Source organism: Callospermophilus lateralis, chromosome 4 (genome assembly GCF_048772815.1).
Source record: "Callospermophilus lateralis isolate mCalLat2 chromosome 4, mCalLat2.hap1, whole genome shotgun sequence".
NCBI lineage: Eukaryota > Metazoa > Chordata > Mammalia > Rodentia > Sciuridae > Callospermophilus > Callospermophilus lateralis.
In genome coordinates this window covers 134,064,988-134,074,632 of record NC_135308.1, presented here as the reverse complement: position 1 = coordinate 134,074,632, position 9,645 = coordinate 134,064,988, and the positions used below count along the sequence as shown (strand labels likewise).

Genomic DNA, 9,645 nt, shown 5'->3' with positions numbered 1-9,645 from the left:
CAGATCCACCTGTCTCTTCCAAACCTACTACTGGACTCGACAGATTGTAAATACTTAATAATTAATACTTGATTTTGGACTGAATTTCTTTGAAGAGAATGTGTATTTCTCTCAAGTTAAATTCGTAATATTCGACCATAAGAATCAGACGATTTTACATTATTCCGCCAAATTCAAAATTGAATTCAGTGACCATTTTCACTCCAATTTTTCTGATTACATGCTATAAACTGAATTTAAGAATGACTACAGTTCTAGTATAACTCAAAATGTAGTATTTCAATGGAATTAAGAAAGATATTTATATGTGTTTCTAGAAGATATGCACTTTGTCATCCAATTAACAAGAATTACTATAAAATTTTATATTGGATAGCCGGTATTTGAAATATCAATTACTGATGAGTTGCCTTGTCAATTATTGAAACCTTTAGGCCGAGTAGTTACTAAAACTTAAACTGTATATTTGTAACCAATAATTTACCCAGTGATTATAGTTCAAATTTGACTATGTACATGTTCGAAAATAGGCTTCTCCTATCATTAAAATAAAACTTTTGTGTGAATAGATAATAAATTGTATTATTTTATATTCTGGGGTTTGCATCCTGGCAATTAGAATGGCAGATCTGAAAGAGATCTGAGTACTTATCAAAAGCTCCCCGGTCTTTCTTTTACTTCTCAATTTGCCTCTCAACTCTTTTTTTTAAAGACTATGTTAATTCTTTATTGCTACATACATATGCATGATTGGATAGTTCCTATGCAGAGTAGATTTTAAAATGATTTCTGAGCAGATGGCATTATTAACAAAAATCAACAGGCATACTCTGATGCATGAAAAACATTCAAGGTTAGATGGCAGGAATCTTTAGATACAGTAGCAATTTACTTAGGACATTACTCTTCTGGTAGTATTCACTAAATAATTTTTGATTAATTTATGTATTTGCATATTGATTTTAAATTGTGGAATGAATCACAAGTCAAAATATTAATTTCGACAAATAATTATGTTCTTTTTCTCTGTGAATAACAGGTCCCAAGGGTAGACTGGAATAAATGCATAATATAACTTGATATAGGATAAAGTTGTTTTTAGTCTTGAAGGTTACTTTATTTCCTTGCAATTAATGTATTAAAGTATCCTTTCACATGACTGATTATTGTCTTTGAATAGAATGCTTACTATGAGAGCTTTCTCACTATCAGACTGGCAAAGATTAAAAACATTGCTCATATTGAAGTGATCAGAGAGAGGTAGTCACTCTCATCTATTGCTTGTGGTAGTGAAAATTGAGATTTTTTTTTTGATAAATAACCCTTAGCAGTATTTATCATAATTGTAAAAGCTCATACCTTTTCACTTCTAGGAATTCACAGACATGAAAAGCAAAGTATACAAATTGGGTTTCTTTGGAACATATAATAGGAAATTATAAGAAATGACAAATATATTGTATATTAAAATCAAGGAATATCATAGTTATCTTAGAAATTAAGTTAGTCTATTCATATTAAAAAATTTGAAAATTAAAAAAAAATGGAAAACCAAGATGAGGAATAGAAATAATTGTGTGAAAAGAAATAGGTTGGGGGGTTGGGGAGAAAATACATATTGGATCTTTCTTTTTAAGTGAATGGACTGAAGTTTTTTTTTTTAATTTTAGTTTTAAGATAGTTACAGAATCACAAGTATTTTAAGGAATAACAGACTTCTCGTGAGCATTTTATAAAATTTTCTGCAAAAGTAACATCTTGTAAAAACCATACAACTTAATCACAATCAGAATGTATATACATGCACACATATACTCTTGAATACACACATATATACACACACATACAGCTAGGATATCTTGTGTTACTTTGATTAAAGGGAATTAGAGGTGGGAAGAAAGGTTTGGAATGTATGTTTCACCTTGGAAACTTTTAGTACCACATTATTGTATTATTATTCAAATTATAAATTAAAAAATATGAAGTGAAAATAGCAAACAAATTTCTTTGATGGAACAGTATCCAGACATCAGATGTCCTCAAATAAATAAGGTAGAAATATAGGCATATTTACTTCATAATTTTTGTTGTTGTTTCTGAATTTATAGGAATGTTTTCTTCCAATATTTTGAATAATGAAATTATATACTAGCATCACATTTAGTGGATTCAACAAATTTAGTCATTATATTAGCATAAAAATACATTTTCTCTTTTTTAGTGAAAGAAATAACTTTGTTTTTAAATTTAGTTTTGTTATGATTTCAGAATCACACATAACTGACTAGGAGTAGCAGAGTTTTAACAGCTTTTTACAATTTTTTTGCAAATGTAGCATCTTGGAAAAACTTGATTACAACACCATAATCAAAATATTGATATTGATACAGTCAAGTTACAAAACAGTTCTATCACAGGATCCCCTGTGGTGTCCTTTCACACCATAGTACTTCACTCCTGTCCCCAGCCTCTCCTTAACTCCTGGAAACCTCTAATCTTTTCTCCATGTTTATTTTTAAGTCATTTCAAGAATGTCATATAAATGGAATCATATAGCATACAATCATTTATATTGGCTTTTTTCACTTTCAGCACAATTCTCTATAGATTCATTCAATTTATTAGATGTACTAGTAGTTAGTTTTTATTGCTCCATGAAATGGATATACCAGATTTGTATAACCATTCACCTAAAGAAAAACATATGGGTTATTTACAGTTAAGAGTTATTGTGAATAAGGCTGACATGGAGACGTTGATACCGTCTTTTTGGAACATACTTTTTAATTTATCTGGGATAAATACTTAGGAGTGTGATTTCTGTGTTATTTAGTAGTTGCATATTTAGTTTTTAAAGAAAATGCCAAATTGTTTTCCATGGTAGCGGTACCATTTTATGTTCTCAGCAACAATAAATTAATAAACCATTTTCTCAGTAACTGTGTCAGAATATGACTCTCACTATATTTAGATATTCTGATATGTGTATATGTATATATAGATATAGATATGTAACTGTATATATTATATGCATAATTATATAATATAATATGTATGAAATATGATTGTATATAATTATACATATTATATGCTATATATATATGTGAGAGAGAGTTACATTTCTCTGTGGCTGTAATTTGCATTTTTAATGGATGATAATAGTAAATCTCATTGCATATTCTTATTTAAAATCTATACATAATATTCAGTGAAATGTTCCTTTATGTTCTTTGCCTGTCTTCTAATTATATTTTTAATGGTTGAGTTTTAAGAGTTGTTTATATATCCAAATACTACTTTTTTATCCAATATGTGGTCTTCAAGTATTTTCTCCTAGGCTTTAACTTATTTTTCATCCTCTTTACAGGTCCTTTCACAGAACAAAAGTAATAAATTTTGAGACCTAGTTTATCAGTTGTTGCTTTTGATCCAGCTTTTGATATTATGTGTAGAATTTCTTTTCTTAACCATAGAATTCAAAGATCTTCTCTAATGATTTTTTTTTCTACAAATTTTAGTATTGTATTTTATGTTTAAATATAGGACCATTTTGAGTTTTTTTTGTATATGATGTTATATTTATATCTAGATCATACTTTATGTCTAGTTGGTTTCTAAACTATTTGTTAAACCCATTGAAATTGCTTTTGTACCTTTATCAAAAATATACTAGTTATATTTGAGTACATCCCTTTTTGGGTCATCTCTTCCATTTCATTGATTTGTATCTATATTTCTATTGACCCCACCCAATCCTCATTATTATAGCTATGTAAATCTTGGAATGGGCAAAATAATTTATCTTGCTTTATTCTTTTGTTTCCATATTGTTGAAGTCCTTAAGTTTTTCATATAAATTTTAGAATAATCTTACTAATAATTATTTTTTTCTGGGATTTTGATAGGAATTCCATTAATATCCATACATCTATTAAGAAAAAATTGGTATATTTACTATGTTGAGTCCTGTAATCTATGAACATAGTATGTCTGTTCATATATTTAGATCTTTCATTTCTTTTAACACAGTTGGTATTTTTCAGAAAAAAATTACTGTGCCTGTTTTGTTACATTATCATGTAATTATTTTAATTTTTTAAGGGTTATAAATACTGGGTGTTTTTTAGGGGGGTTAGGGGCACTGGGCTTGAACTCAGGGGTGCTTTCTTACTGAGCTACATCCCCAGCCTTTTAATTAATTAATTTATCTATTTATTTTTTAGATAAGGTTTTGCTCAGTTACTTAGGGCCTCACTAAATTGCTGAGGCTGACCTGAAATATGCAATTCTACTGTACCAGCCTCCACAGTTACTGGTATTACACACAGGTGCCCTAGGCCGGGCTTGCTATTGTATTTTAAATTTCTGTATCCACTTGTTCATTGTTAACATGTAGAAATGTAAATATATATGTATGTTTATCTTGTATCCTGTGTCTTTATTGAAGTCACTTATTCTAGGAGTTTTTTTTTTGTTTTCTTTAGATTCCTTATGATTTTCAGAGCACTGAATCCTAAGCACTAGACCACCAGGGTGCTTTCCTTAGGATTTTCAACATGGATAATCAGAATGCCTTTAATTAATTAATTTATTAATTTTTCTGGTGACCATATTTTATTGTAGTAGTTTTCTAACTATAAGTTCTGATCTAGTAGTGGATAATAAAATCAGTTTATTATAATGAATTCTATAGAAATACAATAAAACAGAATATCAGAGTATAGCACATGTACTAAGGTTACATGTTGTGTTTTGTGATATTGTATTTCAGGAGTGTATACATGCATGGGGCTGAGAGATATATGTGATATATAGATAGATAGCTCTCTATATAGATACATATAGATATATATCACAATAATGTCTTTCAAAAGGTCATTTTCAGAAAGTTGCTACCTCCTGTTTTATTAGAAAATCATTAGCCTATCAATGAAAAGACCAAAAAAGTGCTTTCTTATCCTCCATTTTTTCATTACATTCCAAATACCATATAATTAACCTCTATTAATTAATTAATTAATCAATTAAATTATTTAATTGGTTTTATTTTTTTAAATATATGACAGAAGAATGCATCACAATTCTTTTTTTATTGTTTACTCTTTTTTGAGTTCATCATTATGCGTTTAATTTCTAATTTGTTCAAATTACTGAGAATACATTTCTGGATAATGTTAAAATTAACTGGTCAGGGTTTTTTTATCAGCTACACATGACATTACAGTGATCTTATAGAACAATTTTCCATACCTCTATGTATAAAGTATGTTCACACCAATTCATGTCTTCTTACATGTAGTTTGGATAATGATGTCTATCACATTACACCAGAATGCCTTTAAATACGGAAAGTTTTCCCTCTTCCTTTTGGATCTATATTCCTTATATTTAGTTTTTCTTGCAATATTATATTGTCTGCTACTTCCAATAAATATGAGTGTGAGAATGTACATTCTTATCTTGTTTCTGCCCCTAGGGGATAAATATTTAGACTTTCAGTAGTAATATTACGTTATCTCTATTTTTTGTAGCATTCTGAAGTTAGAATGTTCCCTTTTATTTCTAATTTTTGACAGATTTTAATCATAAATGGATGTTGAATTTTATAAAAACCTTTTTCTGGATCAGTGGATATGTTCAAGTGACTTTTTTCTTTAAACTGTGTTTTTATGGGGTATTACATGGAAGTTTGAATACTGAATCAGTCTAAAGTACTTGAAGTAACTCCAATTGATCATGGTATATATTTTTTTTTTACCAAAATTCTATTTTCTACTACATTGTAAATGAATTTTTGTTTATACTCTATAGAAATATTGATATATAGTTTTCTTTTCTGGTAATGTCTGTACCTGGTTTTGGTATCTGAGTAATACTAGCTTAATGAAATTAATTAGGAAGTGTTCTATTGTTTTCTGTTGTCTGAAGAGACTAGAGTTCATGATAATATTTATTTACACATGTGATAAGATTCTCCAGTGAAACCATCTGGGACTGGACATTTGATTGATGAAAGAATTAAAACAGCATACTTAAGTTTCAGAAATAGATATAGAAATATTAAATGATCTGTTTTATATTGGGTAAGTTGCAGTGGCTTGCATTATTTAAGGAACTGATTCACTATCTAAATTATCAATTATCTATATATATGTAGAAGTTTTTTTGCTAGCATTCTCTCTTTTAAAAGACTCTTCAGTTCATGTTTATTATCAGTGTTTCATATAGAACATCCCATAATAATTAGTGACAAGAACACCATAGGTCTTTTCAAATACTAAGTGTCAATCATTTTTGGTAAATATTGGTTTTCCCCACACAAAATAACTGACTATTATACAATTTCAGGAGATGGTGATGCTATTAGCAAAGTTTAAAAATGGCAGTACTTAAAATCATGCACATTATTTCACAGCTTTATAAAACTTCTTTTAAAAACTTCCACAAACATTCCTGGTGCAAAAAAAAAGTCCTTCAAAAACTGCATGATAACATTAAGCTACAAAATTTACTTTGGAAAATAAAGAAGCTGTTTTTCTCAATTTGGCTTTAAGATTTTTTTAATGTTAAAAGTATAATGAGGAGTGTACTGGAAAACGTAGGGAAAAGGAGCTTCCAATTGTAGATTCAACATATCTGAAAATATTTTAATTATGTAATTTTCAAGAGCAAGACTATATTATAAATAATAGTCTTTCAGCAAGATGGACAAACGAGGAGTTATTATATCACCTGTTCCCATGAGAAAGGTGTTCTTGAAAAATTCTTATTTATAGAATCTTCTGTAAAATAGAGTTGGTACCTCCAATTTGTATTTTACTAAAACAATATCATTAGAGTTTGTGTTTTTGTCTAAAAGTGCATCTACTCTACCATTTAGATGTCCCATTTTCAGAATGTGTTCCACATTGGCTACCCAGCTTCCATTCTTAAATCTCATTTGGAGTCTCCTAGCAGAATTATGTTGCTATTTTCTATTTGTTGGCTAAAATGTTCTGTATTCTTCATGGTTCCATCTTGTTTTTTTTAAATACATGAATTAGTTCTTCTTTGAATCCTTTCACTATGCCATTTTCATCAAAACCCACGAAGCTGAATACCACTTTGATATTTGCATGATCAATCACAGCTTTGCAGGTAAGTTCCTCTAGTATATCACTGATACCAGCCAAAAATATGAATGTAGGGATACTGTGCCATTGGAACTTAGCTAAGAAATTCTCATATCCTTCCTTGAGGGTATTCTCATATCCATCTGATTTTTCCACAATTTCTTTAAGTTTAGATTGGTATAGCTTTCACACAGTGTGATTTAGTATACCATTCTGCCATACAAGAGTGCTTCTCTTCCAAACAGGATCAACTTCCATGGCATAATCCTGTTCTTTTAGTTTCACTACATTTTTTGGACATTCTTCATTATTTTAGTGACATATGATATGTAGGATAATGTTTCCCCTTTGTAGGAAGATTTACTTAGTCATATAAATATCTGCAATTCTCTGAAGTCTGGCAGTTCTTTCTTTGATAAGATTACAGATAAGTTTGTCTATTTTTATAGAGTTCTTGACTTACACAACTTTTCTGGAATTCTGGTATCATTTTGACATGTATATCAGACTCTTAATTAGTTATTTCTTGGGTATCTGATCTACTTTGGTTCCATTAGTTGTGAGTAAATAGCAACATTCACTGGACATCCATGGGTTTGGACAAATTCTCATCTCTATGTTCTTGATGTTGCTGCTCATCTTTCTAACTTTAAGGTGAATGTGGACTGAGCCAGCACCACTCGGGCCATCAGGGTGCACACACTGGCACTGGCTATCTCACCCACACTTGCCACAGTCGCTGGGTTCAGGGACAGGGCCTTGTGTGCCTCCAGGCTGGAAAAAAGGAGGCCACTTGCCAGGGCTGTGAGCCCTGGAAGTGCTGGAGCTTCACATGCTGCCATATCAAGCCCTCTCTCCTTTCTGCAGAAACTGTTTTCTTTTGAACGTTTTGATATCTACAGATTTTTTTTCAGTCATAATCCCTGTCTCATTTCTACTTTGAGCATGAATGAGATCCACCATATGGAGCTTTACATACATAAGACTAAATATGGCTTTGGAAGTTATTATGAATTTTGTCCTTAAAAGAAAGTAACTGTGTGAATTTACAAATCTATATCACACCTTTCTACACAGGTCTAGTTTCATTGTGAAAATGATTTTTTTGGACAGCATTTTACATTTTAGTAAAGCATTTATACTTTTTGTTGTGTCCAGTAAATATTTTTCTTTTTTATAGGCAGATGTCTCAGTTATCTATTAACACACAAAAAAACATTCTAAAACGTAGTATCTTAAAACAAGAAGAATGATGTTATTTCTCTTTATTCTATGGCTTGGCTGGGCTCAGTTGTCTGGTTCATTTGTTTAAATTGGAATTAACTGGCAGTTTGGCCAGGGCTACAATGTCAAAGTTGTGTTATCATGCCTGGGGCTTCAGCTTAGATGCTAGAATAATTGGTGCATGGTTGAAACCATTTATCTCTCTTTCTCTCTCCTTTTCCATGTGGGGTTTCTAGCAAGGATGATGTACTTCCTCCCTACCCCCCAACCCCCATGGTGTCTGGCTTCCAAAAGACAGAAAGCAGAACTTAGCAGGCTTGTTCAGCATAGCCTTGGAACTTTCATAGTGCCATTTCTCCTGCATTCTGCTGGTCAAATTCAGAGCTATCCTCAACTTAAAAGAATAATAAATAGACTCCATACCTTGATTGGAGGAGTAGTAGACATATACAAAGTTGGGAGGAACTGTTAGTGTTCATTTTTGCAAATAATATACTACAGAAAATAATTGAAGATGAAAAAATATGTTAAGTGCTTTCAAACTCATAATTTATAGTACATGCTAATATGAATATGTAAATGAATACAAATAATAGCTTATGGTAGGCTGATAAATGACCCCTAAAGACATGTCTGCTTCCTAATCCTTGACAACTCTGTTACCTGATGTGAATACATGTGCTTTGCAGATATAATCTTGAGATTAACATATTATCCTGGGATACTTAATGGGTTCAACATGCCCTCATAAGTGTTGATGATAAAGATTAGAGAGAGATTAGCATTAGATATACATAGACAAGTATAGGCCAGGTGACCAAGGTGATGTGGCCATAGATCAAGGCATGAAGAAGGTGGTAAGAGGCAAGGTTCAGACTGTCCCCTATAATTTCAGAGGAAATACAAATCTGATAAATTTAGTACATTGAAACCTATTTTGGCTCTGAGGTCTCCAGAGCTCTAAAAGTAGATATGTCTGTTGTCTTAAGCATCTACATTTAAAAGACTTTAGGAAATGAATGCAGTGCCTATGTCTGAGGTGTTTTCAAAGTTAATAAAACTATTAAGTGTTTATAAGCTCTTTTGTCTACTTAAAATGTATTTAAGATTTAAAATATGTCTTTGGTTTTTAGGAGACAACAAAAATATAAACTTTATGGAAATTGTTGTCTATGATTATAATTAATTTTGATCAAGTTCACAAGAAGGTGCAAAGGTAAATCTTTTGAACCTTTTACCAAACTACCCCACATTAATGTCTGTGTCAAACAAGGTATAGTATTATAACCAAAGTATTGACATTTGTATA

General features: G+C 30.7%; 1 pseudogene; it reads right to left on the bottom strand.

Moving 5' to 3' along the window:
• Nucleotides 1–6,770: 6,770 nt before the first annotated feature.
• On the bottom strand, nucleotides 6,771–7,954 carry LOC143398534 (cytosolic 5'-nucleotidase 3A pseudogene; annotated as a pseudogene).
• Between the last annotated feature and the right edge of the window lie 1,691 nt (nucleotides 7,955–9,645).